Raw genomic sequence first — 14,309 nt, 5'->3', positions numbered from 1 at the left:
AGCTATAAATGTAAAACAGCACTGCCTGAAGTTCCCAGGTGAGATTGCAGTCACATTCCTAGAAGGAGAAATTGGGATTTAAATCCCAAATGCTGAGAAAAGCTACTTCATCACTTTGACCTTTTTACAGCCAGCTAGAGGCCAACATCCTGACTTCATTTCAATCAGAGATGGGGTAAAATTTAGATCTCAGTATCTGCATGGTGTAATTACATAAAGTTTGAAAGCAGTGTGATGTGTGCACCGTTTGTAGCAGAATTGCTTTTGAAAGCTATTCAGTGTGCATATTAATGATGACCTATCATTTTTCTGTCTGCCAGAGAAACATTCCAGTTTACTGTGGCTGCCTTGACCTGTTGGGGTGGTGTACCTACCCAGGGACACAGAAAAGAAAACAAAACATTATGCAGCAAAACAGAATCTTGAGATCAAGGTCTTGGAAAATCATGTAACCATTGCCTTAGATACATCTTGTTTGTTTTGTTTAGTTTGAGAGGGTGTCCTCCGGAAACTTCTCCCCAAGCCACGCAGCACATTGAACTTTGAGATTAACACATTATCTTTGAGGCAACTCTGTGTGGAGGCATTGATAAGCCAGGAGCTGTCAAGAGATACCTGGTTTTCAGTAGATCCTCAGTTTCTCTGTAGCTATAAGGTCCCATCAAGGACTTGATCCTACTGTTGCTGAAAGCTCTGTCCTTGTCCCCATGCCAATCTAATAACGAGGACACGGTTTTGAGAAAAAAGGAAAAAAAGATGGTTTATTGCTTTGCAAGCAAAGGAAAAACATATGGGACTCCTGTCCCAAAGGCTGTGATTCTCTCCATCAACAGGAACAGGGGTTTTTATAAGGGGTGATTCAGAGAAATGAGATTAGGGAGGAGAGATCAGGAAGGAGAAGATCAGGGAAAAGAAGATCAGGAAGGAGAAAGGGAAAAGAAGATTGGGAAAAAGAAAAATAGTGTAAGTTTCAAAGCCACAGGGGACATAGGCAAAGCATCCAGTGAACTCCTGTTATACTACCTGTGACAGGCACTGGACTTTGGCACCTGCAAGGAGCACAGAGATCCATACTGGATGAATGGAGACATCAAGGAAAGACTGTAATAAGTACATTTGAGAAGAGTAGTCTAAAGGGCAAGAAATGGATCAGGATCTGAGGGCAATAGGAAGAGCCAAGTTGCTGTTGGTGGTGTCCTAGGGAGATTAAGACACTAAGTTAAGAGGTAAACTTGCTTTTGTTTGTTTTCTTAAATGATTTAATTACTAAAAAGAAATTTTTAAAAATACTTATTTTTTAGTTGTAGTTTGACACAATACTTTTATTCCACTCATTCATTTTTATACGGCCCTGAGGATTGAACCCAGGGCCTCACATGTGCTGGGCGAGTGCTCTACCACTGAGCCACAACCCCAACCCACTAAGAAGGAATATGCTTTCATTAACCCATGCTATCTCCAAAGAGTAGAGGATATGACATGAGGACAGTAAATGTGGTCAGTCCTGTGGTCTAATTTTGAGTTGCAGCATGGTGCAGTCTTTGTCTCTCTTTTTGAATTCTACTGAGTTTAAAAACCACTTAAATTTTCATTTAATCCTTAGAGGTTTACTGAAAGCAAATACAACAAAAATCCCAACCCCAAGAACTTCATAATTAATTAATTCAGTATATATTAATAAAAGGTGGTGCCTGAGTCACAAGTCCTGTCTTTCATGGGTTCCATTTTGGAGAAGCCCCTGAGCAATATCCAAGTAAAAAAAAATATATAATATAATGTGAAATACTGATAAGAAGACCTATGTAAAGGTACATAGGTCTAGATTTATTACTATTAATTAGAAGGACATTTGTCCTATTGCAAACCCTGTAATTCCCACAATGTCAGAGCAGAGGGCTGAGAGGTCAGGCATGGCAGCTCAAGGACCCCTACCCTCTGACAGGTAGCACTTCTTGATTAGACCCTGATGATCTTCCCCTCTTATGGAACATATCAAGAGGCTGATGATAGCTTGATGCATGACAATTTTTAAATTGGATGGAGGATACAAGTTCTATTTTTTTCTTTTATTTTTTATTGGGAGGTTAGCTAGTAGTGGGATTCATTATGCCATATTCATACATGCACATAACACCATTTGGTCAATCTCCTTTCCCAGTATTCTCCCTTTTCCTCCTCTTCTTCCTCCCACTGGTCCACTTGTTCTACTCTAGTGATCTCTGTTCTACTACTATTAATATGACTATTATTATTTTAATTAGCGCATTATCAATGTAATTGTGATCTATTTATATGCGGACACTTCATAATTTAGTAGATCTTGTTCCCCAATACTTTCCTATGTTCTCCTCTCCCTTCTCCCTCTTGATCCCATTCCTCTATTGGTCTCCCTTCTATTTTCATGAGTCCCCTTTGTTCTCCCCTCTCATTTTCTAGCTTCTGCATATAAGAGAAAACATTTGACCCTTGATTTGTATTTCACTCTTCATGATGTTCTTCAGTTCTATCCACTTACCAGCAAACGACACAAGTTCACTCTTTCTGGCTGAGTAAAACTCCATTGTCTGTGTAGACCACATTTTCTTTATCCATGCATTTGTTGATGGGCACTTGGCTGTTGTGAATTGTGCTGCTATGAACATTGGTAGGCCTGTGTCACTGCAGTATGCTGATTTTTTTTTTTCTTTTGGATAAATTATTAAGAAGTGAGATAGCTGAGTCATATTGTGGTTCCAGTCCTAGTCTTTTGAGGAATTTCCATACTGCTTTCCAAAATAGTCGTACTAACTCGCAGTCCCGCCAACAATGTATGAATGTAGTCCTTTTCCCTACATTCTTGCCAGAATTTATTGCTATTTACATTTTTGATGATTGTCATTCTAACTAGAGTGAGATGAAATCTCAGTGTAGTTTTGATTTGCATTTCCCTGACTGCTAAGGATGTTGGAATTTTTTTTCACATATTTGTTTGTGATTTATATTTTTTCTTTTGAGAAAATGTCTATTTAGCTCATTGTGACTTTCTGGTCATGTTAGAGAGGACTGAAACAGTTTGCTTTCCTATGATTAGAGTATTATTATTATTTTTGGTGTTAAGTTTTTTGAGTTCTTTATATATTCTGAGTATTAATTACCTGTTGGAGGAAGTAGCTGGCAAAGATTTTCTCCCATTCAATAGGCTCTTTCTTCACATTATTTTTTCCTTTGCTGTGCAAAAGGCTTTTAATTTGATGACCAGGCCTATTTTCTAAAGTGGATCATTTCATTCACAATGTCCTTGCCATTGACTACCTATTGTTTTTATGTTTTTTTTTCCTTTTGTTGTTACTTCTTTTTTCTTTATTTGTTCTAAATCAATGAAGGGTTTAGATTGGGTTAGATAATATCAGGAGTTTAATTTTGCCTTTCAAGTTGAACAGATGCTATTTACTGTGTATTTCTGGGGTCAAGCAAATCAATAAAAGAGGCCACCCAAAGCCTGCCCTTCAAGAGGCACAGGCGCACTGTCTTCGAATTGTGGCAAAAGCTGGACCTTTAGATCTCAAGAGAAAGGGACAGATCCTACTAGTATATGCTCTGTGGCAACATATGAACAGAAAAAGTGTCCAAAAAGTGGCTCTGGTACCTCATTGGACTTCAAATGACTATTCATAGATAGAACTTCTACTTAGCTAGTAGTCTGGCTCCGTGAGGTCATCAAAGACTGATGTTTTCAGAAATAAATTTAAGTGTGACTTTCTGGTAAGGTGAGAGAACACTGAAACAGTTTGCTTTCCAATGAAGTTCTTTTCTGTTAATGCTAAAGATGAAATCTCCATGATCTCTTATATGTTTATAAGCATCATAGCTAAACATTGCCGAGGATTTTCTCATCATTTTTTTTTTCTGTAATTCAAACCTACACAAGCTTAAAAGGAATGATAATGATATCTAGGATTGGTTTGATAGGCCCAGATGGCTTTTGCATATTTTCATTACACTCTACTTTCATTTGGTAATCAGAAAAATATATAAATATTTCCTCTGAAAAACAAAGTCAGAGTAAAGTGAGAACTGGCATGCATTATGAGTGTTCCTATATTAGAAGAAAATATAGCTTTTAGCCCTATCTATGGAAAAGGAGTTAGGAAGTCCAAGTTCAAAACCTGGTTAGTCTGATGATTGCAGAATATATTTCCTTAATGTGGCATGATCAAATTTTTATGGGTTAAAAAAAATGCTTGGACCAATTCTGAGGAAACTTGCATGGGATCTTTCTGGAAGAGATTGTCCCAAGTGTGAAAACTTTCCATGGTCTGTCCTTTAAACAGACAGGGAAGGAAATGATAAACTGAAATGAGAACTTTCAGAAGTTCTGACGGAGCCTCAGATCTGACTATCATATTGACACAGGACACTTGCTCCCTGTTCAGAAGCTTGATGATGCTTCTCAAGCCAGAAACGTGAGGTGGTCTTTCTCATTATTATTATTTTTGTTTTAAAGAAAGCTTCTAGCTGCTCATTGCAGAACACAGGGAGAAAAGAAAACAAAGAAAAAGAAAATCATACACACAAAGAAAAATAAGCTCACAATCTTACCAGGTAGAAATAACCATTGTAAACATTTGGGCTTTTAAATTCACTCTTTGTTTTAATAATGAATTAATAGAGTATTGGCCACATATTAGGTACTTGGAAGTCACTGAAAAACAGCTATTGTTATCCTCCATTCTTAGAAATTAGCGTGTCATGTACAGATCAAAGGAAAATTCTTACCGGATTTCCTACATGCTGTAATTAATGTGGATCACAAACATACACAAGGCTGATTCCTGTGTATCGGTTTCTCTGCACTTGATGTCACTCAACACACTATCATGAACATTTACCCATGAAAATGGATAACTTTAGAAATGCCTTTTAGGAAGGCATGTGGTTCAAGACATGGCTGGACCACAGTGTATTCAAGCACATCCCTCTTCTTGGCTTCTTAGATTGTGGGTCTTACTCTTTTCCACTGCTTTCAACACACTTGGCATGTCCTAACATATGAGAATCAAAATGTTGATTTTCTGAGAATTGGGTATTTCCAACTGGGGCTGGGGTAGTTCTTTGACAGACTAAATTGTTTATGGGATTATGAGCAAGCCAATGTTGAATAGGAGCATTCCCCAGAAAGGTGTCTTTAAAACAACGTTCTTTGATAGACCCTTTCATAGAGAAGTCACCCTGCAGCGACACTCACAGTTGACAATCCCTCCCTTCATTCAGGTTCCAGTTTTGTTGTACAGTGACATTCAAGACAAAGCAAAACCAGGAAGACTGGAGAGATGGATGGTCACCAGGAGCTAGGAGGGAAGAAGGGAGGGAAGGATAGAGAAGAATCCAGAGGCCAGGCCAGAGTCTTTAAAACAATTCTCCAGGGTTAAAAGCCCATCTCAGAATCCCTAGCCATCTCACACTGCAACCCTTTCTCTCTCCTGACCCTTCCATCAATTCCATACACATCTTTTTTGGGAGGTGGGTAATTTTTTATTTTGATGAAATCACAAACTTCCCAAAATATTTGCAAGAATAATACAAAGAACTCCCATGTAGTCAAAATCACCGATGGTGAAAATTTTGTGTGATTTGCTTCCTCAATTTTATATCTTTAAACATGGTTTCCCCCTGAATTACTTAAGAGTAAGTTATAAACCTCTTCCACCTATACCCCATAAGCAAACAGTATGTTTCCTGGGAACAAAGATGTTTTCATGGTACTATGATCAAAATCAGGAAATTTAACATAGATAAAATATTCCTATGTAACCCAGTCTCTGGTCAAATTTTCACAAGTTTTCCAGTAATATTCTTTATGATTTGGGGAAAGGGGGGCAGGATCCAGTGAGATATTTCATTGCATTTAGTTCTCATGTGTCTTTATTTAAAACTTAGTTAACCGCTCTTTCTTTTTCTTTCTTGATGTCAGTGTTGTTTAAGCATCTATTTTGAAGAATGTGCCTCTGTCTGTGTTTATCCAGTGCTTCCTCACAATTAGATTCAATTTATGCATTTTTTTTGGTGAGATACCAAATCACGTTTGCCTTTGTCAGTACACACCATCAGGAGAAGCTGGGTAGCTATTTTTTTGTGTTACTGGTGATGTTATCTTTGATCCCTTAGTGAAAGTTAAAGGGTATCTGCAAGATTTCTCCACAGGGAGGTTATTTTCTCCATGTTATTGATACTTTGTTAGGAAGTACTCTCAAATTATGTAAACACCCCATTTCTCCGTGACCTTCCAATATCATTTTAGCATCTCTTTTTTTTTTAATGTCTTATTTTTTAGTTGTAGGTGGACACAATACCTTTATTTTATTTATTTTTATGTGGTGCTGAGGATCAATCCAGGGCCTTGCACGGCGCTAGGTGAGCGCTCTACCACTGAGCCATAACCCCAGACCCAGCCTCTCTTTTTTGAAGGCTGCAGAATGGTGATTTTCTAACTCCGTGATTCATCTGTGTTTGTTAGCTGGCATTCTACCTTAGGAAGATCTTTTCATTGTTCCTCATTTAATTATTTGCTTATTTGTTAATACCAGTATGGGTTCATGGATTGTTTCATTCACTTGTTTAAAATACATTACTATCATAGTTAAATTTGATGATCAATTTTTGACTCTCATTTTTTTTTTTTAATAATTAAATTGTTACCCAGATTTGGTCAGTGGGACGCCTTCAGGCTGGCTTTATTTTTATTTTGGTATGGCCATGATGTGTCTTAAACACTTCCAAACTTTCTGATCTAGCACATTCTCTGTTCATTTTGACTTTTCCTGCCTCAGCCCTGGAATATGCTTTAGCGCGTGTTACTAAAGAAGGGTGTTTAGAAATCAGGGTGTTTCTAATAAATTCCTCAATGCTAAAGTAATTTTTATTGCCCCGTGGAGTTTGTGTTCTGGTAGACAGTAAGAGAGGCCTTTGGTTAAATTCCCTTTTCATTCATTTTGCTTGCTATTTGATAAGCCCTCTCCATATGGAAACTTATGGCCTTTTGTTTTAGAGAATAATATAAGACATAAATTTTAGTTTTCTTTTGAATGGGTCTTCTAATTTTCTTATCTTCCTTTCTCTCTCTCTCTCTCTCTCTCTCTCTCTCTCTCTCTGCATTTCTTTGTCTTCTTTCTCTTGTTTCTGGGAGATTTTCTAAACTTTATCTTTCCACCCTTCTGTTTATGTTTTTATTTCTGTTTTTAGTAATTTTATTTATTGGTTTTAAATTAAAAGTGACCCATTTTTTTTAATGAAAAATTCTCATAGTTTGCTGAGGATGCCAATGAAAATGTTTAATTTGAATTTTTCATTTTTCTTCCTATTACATATGCAAATACAAGTGTGTTTTATTTATTTGCTTGTTTTCCTCTTTCATGTAGATTTCCTTAAGTGTCTGGTCATCCTTGAATGTCTGCTCATTTTTTTTAAATGGATATTTTTAGGGCAGTTTTAGGTTCATAGTAAAACAGCAGAAAATACAGAGCTCTCCCATGTCTCTTTACCCTCACACATGTAGCTTCTCCCGCTATGGATGGGCACCAAGAAGATGTGATCACTACAATTAATAAACTTACACTGAGATGTTGTTATCACTGTAAATGATAATGATTATCACCAAAGTTTACATTAAGTTTCACTTTTGGCATTGCGCATTCTTTGGGTTTTGACAAATGTATAATAACATGTATCCACCAATCTAGTATCATTAAGAATGGTTTCACTGCCCTAAAAATCCACTGGACTCTCTTTCTCTCTCTCTTTTTTGATACTAGGGATTGAACTCATGGTCACTCAACCACTGAGCCACATCCCCAGCCCCATATTGTATTTTATTTAGAGACAGGGTCTCACTGAGTTGCTTAGCACTTCACTTTTTCTGAGGCTGGCTTTGAACCTGCAATCCTCCTGCCCCAGCCTCCTGAGCCACTGGGATTATAGGTGCTGCCGTGCTCAGCCTCTGAACTCTTCTCTATCCTTCCCATCCTTCTTCCCTCCTAGCTCCTGGTGACCATTGATTTTCCAGTCTTCCTGGTTTTGCTTTGTCCTGAATGTCACAGTACAACAAAACCGGAACCTGAGTGAAGGGAGGGATTGTCAACTGTGAGTGTCACTACAGGTGACTTCTCTAGCTATCTCACCAGGCTACCCTAAATATAGTGAGGCTTTTCCTGTGGCTGACCTGATTCCCTAGAGAAGTCTGTGGCAGTGTTCTGCTTGGAGGACTTATTCAAGGTGCCAGCAACCTGGGTTGAGGTGGAGGAGGAGGGATGTGGGAGGCGGCCTCAAGTTTTGCTGTGTAAACTTTCAGCCTCTGCCTTTGGTGGAAGATGCCTGCCTGGGACTAGGTCTGACTCTCACTGGCTCTCTGGGCCTAGTGGAGGAGGTAGTCTGTACCTAACTGATTACAAAACAGCCTGTCAATTTTCTAGTGTTTTCATGCCACTCTTTCTCTATTCTCCTTAAGGTATCCAAGGCCACAGACACGTGTGCATTTGGGGCTTGGATGTGTCAATGGGTTGCTCTTTGGCTCTCCCTACTGCCAGTTTAGGAGTCTGTTTCCCCAGGTTTTCTAGATCAATTACCCCTTTGTCCTTATGAGTATAGGCCTTTTTCTTTTTAAATTCCTTTACTATAGATACAGTGAGGCTTCAGGATGGAGAGGATATGAAACGTATATTCTATCTGCTGAATTTCATTGAAAGTCTCCCAATACTTTGTGTTATGCTTTTATTCCCTTGTTGATGATGCATACTATTGATTAAGAAGCCCCCCTCCCCGTTTATCTTTCCACACTATTCTTACAAGTTCCAGAGGGAGCGAGATTTCTACTCAGTGTTATAGTTTAGATATGAGGTATCCCCTAAATTTGTAGAGGTAAAATGGTTAGAATATGAGAATTGTAACCCAATTAGTGGATTAGTCCACTATAGATTAATTTTGTGGTACCTGTAGGCAGGTAGGGTGTAGCTGGAGGAACTATCATTGGGGCATGCCTTTGGGATTTGTATTTTGTCTTTGGTAAGCACAGTCCTCTCTCTGATTCTTAGTGGCCATGATCTGAGCTGCTTTCCTCTTCCATATACTTCTGCCATGCTGTTCTGCCTCTCCTTGGGCCCAGATCTATGGAGTTGGCCAACCATGAATCGAACCTCTGAAACCATGAGCCAAAATAAACATTTCCTCTTCTATAATGTTCTTTTCAGGTCTTTTGGACACCCCGATAAAAAAGCTGACTAAAACACCTAGTCCTGTCTTGTGACACTGGGCAAGTCACTCCATTTCCCCAAGCCACAATTTCTCCACTTGCAAAATGGAAATTGAAGCAATCCTTATCTCATGTGGATGTCTTCAGGATTGGCTGAGACAACAGTTGTTAGTGTGCCATCATGAGTTCTGACACCTAAATAGGTGCTAAGAAGGTGACTTCTTTTTTACTTGTTCTCATCCTCATTCCTGTTACAACGTCAGTACCAAATGGTCCAAAAGAGCTATGACATTTTCAGTAATTGAATCTGTTTCTGAAATACTGATCTCAACTGAACGTGGTCTTCTGACATCCAAAGTAGAGTGAACCAACCCACAGGTGGGAGGCCTAGGAGCCCTGAGTCATTCATTTCTTTACTCACTCATGCAACACAGGATGTGTGTGTATGTGTGTGTGTGCGTGTGTGTAACACTTAAAAGTAAATGATGTATGTCTTTTAGCAAAACATTAAGTACTTCAGAATCTCACAAAGAAACATGTTTTTAAAATAAGACTTTAGGTAAGTAAGAAAATGTCCTTAATATTATCTAATACTCAATGCATATGAACATAGCTTTGATTATTATAAACTTTTTATCCAAATGATTTTCTCTTTATTAAATTGACTTCCAAATTTGTTCTGCTTATTGCTTTTTGATTCTTAAATCTTGGCTCTCTTTTAACTCCTTTTTTAATTCCCCCGGAACATTTCCTGTTCCTTTTTTCCCCATATGTCTTTGCTTATTAAAGAAACAAGGTAATTGTCCCACAGAACATTCCACATGCTGTACTTGGCTGGCGCTTCCCCATGGTGCAGTTTGACTTACCCACTCATGTCCAGTGTTCTTTATGAGTAGAAGAGAGAAATAAAGGCACACTATTTTCCACATTTGTTCATTATTTTATTTGTTATAGTGGGGTCATATAGTTTATGCTTCATTCCTTTGTCTAATAAATAAGCTTGTTTAGCTTAGTGATTCTAAGGTGGTCATGATTTTATTCCTTCATGTAAGATTTCCCATAACTTTCAATAATCTTTTTAATCTTTGAGTTGAATTATATCCTCCAAAAAGACAGGTTGAAACTCTAAATCCTGGTGCCTATGAAAGTAATCTTTATTTGGAAATGAAGTCTTTGCAGAGATAATCAAGTTTAAATGAGGTCATTACAATGGGCCTAAGTCCAACATGACTGGTAGTTCTACTTATTTATTTATTTTTGTGCTACTAGGGATTGAACCCAGGGTCTTGGGCACTGAGTTTTATATCCCCTGACCTTTTTAAAAAAATTTATTTTAAGATAGTCTCTCACTAAATTTTCCAGGCCAGCCTTGACATTGTGATCCTCTTGCCACAGCTTCCAGAGTATCTGGGATTACCGTGCCTGGCACCTGATTGGTATCTTTATAAATAAGAAAATATGAGGAACACCAAGGACTGACAGGGCTATCAACAGAAGCAAGAAAGAGACAAGGAAGGATTCTGTCTAGACTCTCAGAGGGAGCCCAATCCTGCTGATACCTTGATTTTGGACTTCCAGCTTTCAGAACATTTCTGGAATGTTCTGAAATTCTCAGGAGAGAATACATTTCTGCTGTTCCAGGCCTCCCAGTTGTACGTAGCTTGTTATAGAAGTACCACAAAATTAAATCAAAGACCATTGCTTGGATTGGTGATTTTGTTAATGTTTAAGAAATGATGATTTTTGATTTCTATTATTTCTTCTACATTTATTGGCTGGAATACTTTTGGATAGAAGAACTTTTTTTTTTTTTCACTAAGACTATTTTCATTTCACTAAAATTCATTTACCTCTTAGAAAGGTGTAGCATATGCTGACCTTTTTTTTCCCCTTTTTATCATCACATTTCAAAATAATGAATTGGTGTCTGTCTAGGTGTCTAGAAACTTTCGTGAGACCAGTATGTTTATTTAATTCCACTCTTTCCTTTTTGAATTCATTATGGGCTTATGAAGAGAACTTATTTAAAGAAAATATTCTTAAAAAATCATTCTGAGCCCGTGGGCTTCTTTCAGTTGTAAATGAAATGTAGGATTGGTATCTTACTCTTGAGTAAAATCTTCACCAAGAAAAAATGACCTTGTAAGGATGTCTAAGAAAGTGACTTTAAGAAAGTGACTTTTGGTACTCCAATGGGAGCCTGTTGATGTTTTAGCAGAATCAAAGATGAGTATGGTTCAGAAAATTCCCTGAATACCAGCATGCGGTTTGGTACAATTATATTACTATTTCTTTTCCAGCTTGGTAAGTCTTGTATCTTGGTAAGTCTTATATAAATTTGGAACTATAACCATTTTATCTGGAAGGAATCAAACTTACATGTACTCTCAGAATGTCTTTTTATCTCAAAGCCATTATGAACTATTAATAGAATTCCCCCTTTTTATGGGGCAGATGAGCAGCAGGATAAAGACTTGCTTGAAAGCAACTGAATGGAGATCTGTGATTATTGTGACCTTGTCTTCAAAAACAAAAATCTGAGCTTGAGAATTAGTGTATTTGAGAGAAAAGGACAGATTACTTAAAATTGGAAACGTTTGGGAAAATTCAGTTGAATAGTTTCAGCTTTGTCTCATCTCTCCCCAATAAATTCCAACTCCTCTGGTGCAAGACCATGTCTAACTTATCATTATATCCCCCAAATATTCAGTATAATGTTTTCAGAGAGTAGGTGCTCAATAAATAAATGACTTTAATTAGAATTCAGAGCAATTAAAGTTCCTCAACAGACCAATAACTTTAGACAAATTTAGAGCAATGAACAACATCATGTGAGAGGAGGCAATGAATCCAATTACCATAAAAAGGATATATGAGCTGTATACAAAATGATGTGGAAGTGCATTGATAAAGATGCCTATAATATGAAGCAGGTTATGCCATGACACAGTATCCCATTATATAAAGAAAAATGATAGGTAATATTACAATATGAATTTTAAAATATTAGAATAATGTGATATGTATATATACACACACATACATATATATGTGATAAATATATGGCCCCTTTTATCAGTCAGGATGCAATTAGGCAAAAGAAACCATACAAATATTTCAACATAAGAAATTCAGCATGGGAGAATGCTTACATGGTTAGATTGCTAAAAGAACGAGAAGGGAATACTGAGGTATCAAGAAACAGTAACTGTGGGAAGCAAGAACTTAGGAATGAGAAACAAAGGATGTGACCGGGGTGAATCTGGGTTGGGTGGACCTCTGAGGAGGAAGCACTGCCTGGATGTTCTGGTGCCTTCCAGAGGAGCATCATGGGAATGGTCCTGTGGGTGCTGGCAGAAGCTGGGGGCTGGGAGCAGAGCCAGCTGTGCTTTGGGACCCAGTGCCATTGCTGTGGTGGCACTTCTGGGACTCAGTGTCATTCCTGGGGGGACACTGACAGAATAAGAAGTAAGTTGAAAGTGGAACTCTCCTTTTTCCTGCCTCCCAGTCTCCCTCTAGTGAGAAATGTGAGGCATGAAGTCCCAGTGGGTGCATCACGTAGCAGAACCTGGAAGAGGGGGCTGGGCTGAGAGTCCAGAGCTTAGCTGTAGTCACAGGAGAGGAAGGGGGTGCACAGCACGCTCTCTCCCCATGCCCTTCTTCACTGAATTGAGTTCACAAATAGACAAGCCTTCCTTATTTTTTGTTAAGAGATGACTTGCATACCCTTTTAAAATCTCCAACTCAATGTAGCTTTTGTTAGTCTACTTATAATGCTGTGAGATTATTATCATTATCTAATTCTAGAATATTTCCATTGGTCCCCAAAGAAACTATCACTTTTCATCCCGAGCCCTAGGCAATCATTAGCCTACTTTATGCATCTGTGGATTTGTTTATTTTGGACATTTTATACAAATGGAACCATACAATCAGTGGTCTTCTTTGACTCGTTTCATTTAACAAAATATTTTCAAGGTTTGGCTATGTTGTGGCATGTATCAGTACTACCTTCCTTTTTATGACTGAATAATATTTTGTTGTATGGACATATCATATTTTGCTAATCAATTTATCAGTTGGGTTGCCATTCGGGGTGTTTCTAACATTAAGCTACTATCAGTGAAGTTGGTATGAATATCTGTGTACAAGTTTTCATGTGACATGTGTTTTCAGTACTAACAGGTATATACCAAGTAGTGGAATTGCTGGTATCTCTATGCTCATGGTAACTCTATGCTAAACATTTTGAGGAGCTAATAAACTGTTTGCCGCAGTGGCGACACCATTTTACGTCTCTGTGAATGATGTGCAGCAGTTTATGAAGGTTCCAATTCTCTATGTCCTTGTATTTCCATATGAATACTAGGATTAGCTTGTCAATTTTTCCAAAAAATGGAAGTTGGGATTTTCATACGAATTATCCTGAATATCATATCATACTTTTAGCAAAAACAATATTATTTTAATTTTCATTAGAAAATATTTTCAAGATACTAACTCTCTTTTTAAATTTTTTAATTGATTTTATTTTTTTAAATACATGACAGCGGAATGTATTACAATTCTTATTACACATATAGAGCACTATTTTTCATATCTTTGTATAAAGTATGTTCACGCCAATTCATGTCTTTATACATGTACTTTTTTTGCATTACAATTCTTATTACACATATATACCACAATTTTTCATATCTCTGTTTGTATATAAAGTAGGTTGACACCCAATTTGAGTCTTCATACATGTACTTTGGATAATGATGAAGATACTAACTCTCTTGATAACAGGGAAATATTTTAAATTGCATTAAGCTAACTCAGGTTAAAATTGTTTTTTTTCTCCCTTTTATAGAACATATGACATTGCTAGTTTTAAATTTATTTAGATGACATAAACACTTGTATAGCACTGTGAGGAAGAGACTTTGTCTAGATTTGCTGAACACTGTATTCCCAGGCTAAGACCAGCAGCTTGCAAGTGGAGAGTACTTAAAGAGTTGTCAAGAAGTGCAGACACCCTCTCCAACAGGCCAGGAGCCAGAGCAGGGGGTGTGTGGGCCTGAGCTGTCCAACATAATGTCCAAGG

The 14,309-nt window shown here is 37.6% G+C and overlaps 1 non-coding gene across 1 annotated transcript; it reads left to right on the top strand.

Moving 5' to 3' along the window:
* The first annotated feature begins 252 nt into the window (after positions 1 to 252).
* Positions 253 to 388, top strand: LOC125610874. Its single transcript, XR_007340923.1, has one exon. It is a non-coding gene; the product is annotated as a small nucleolar RNA SNORA77 (small nucleolar RNA).
* Positions 389 to 14,309: the final 13,921 nt, after the last annotated feature.

Source organism: Marmota marmota, unplaced genomic scaffold (assembly GCF_001458135.2).
Source record: "Marmota marmota marmota unplaced genomic scaffold, marMar, whole genome shotgun sequence".
Taxonomy (NCBI): domain Eukaryota; kingdom Metazoa; phylum Chordata; class Mammalia; order Rodentia; family Sciuridae; genus Marmota; species Marmota marmota.
Note: the sequence above shows the minus strand (reverse complement) of the source record. Positions and strands in the feature narration are given on the sequence as shown.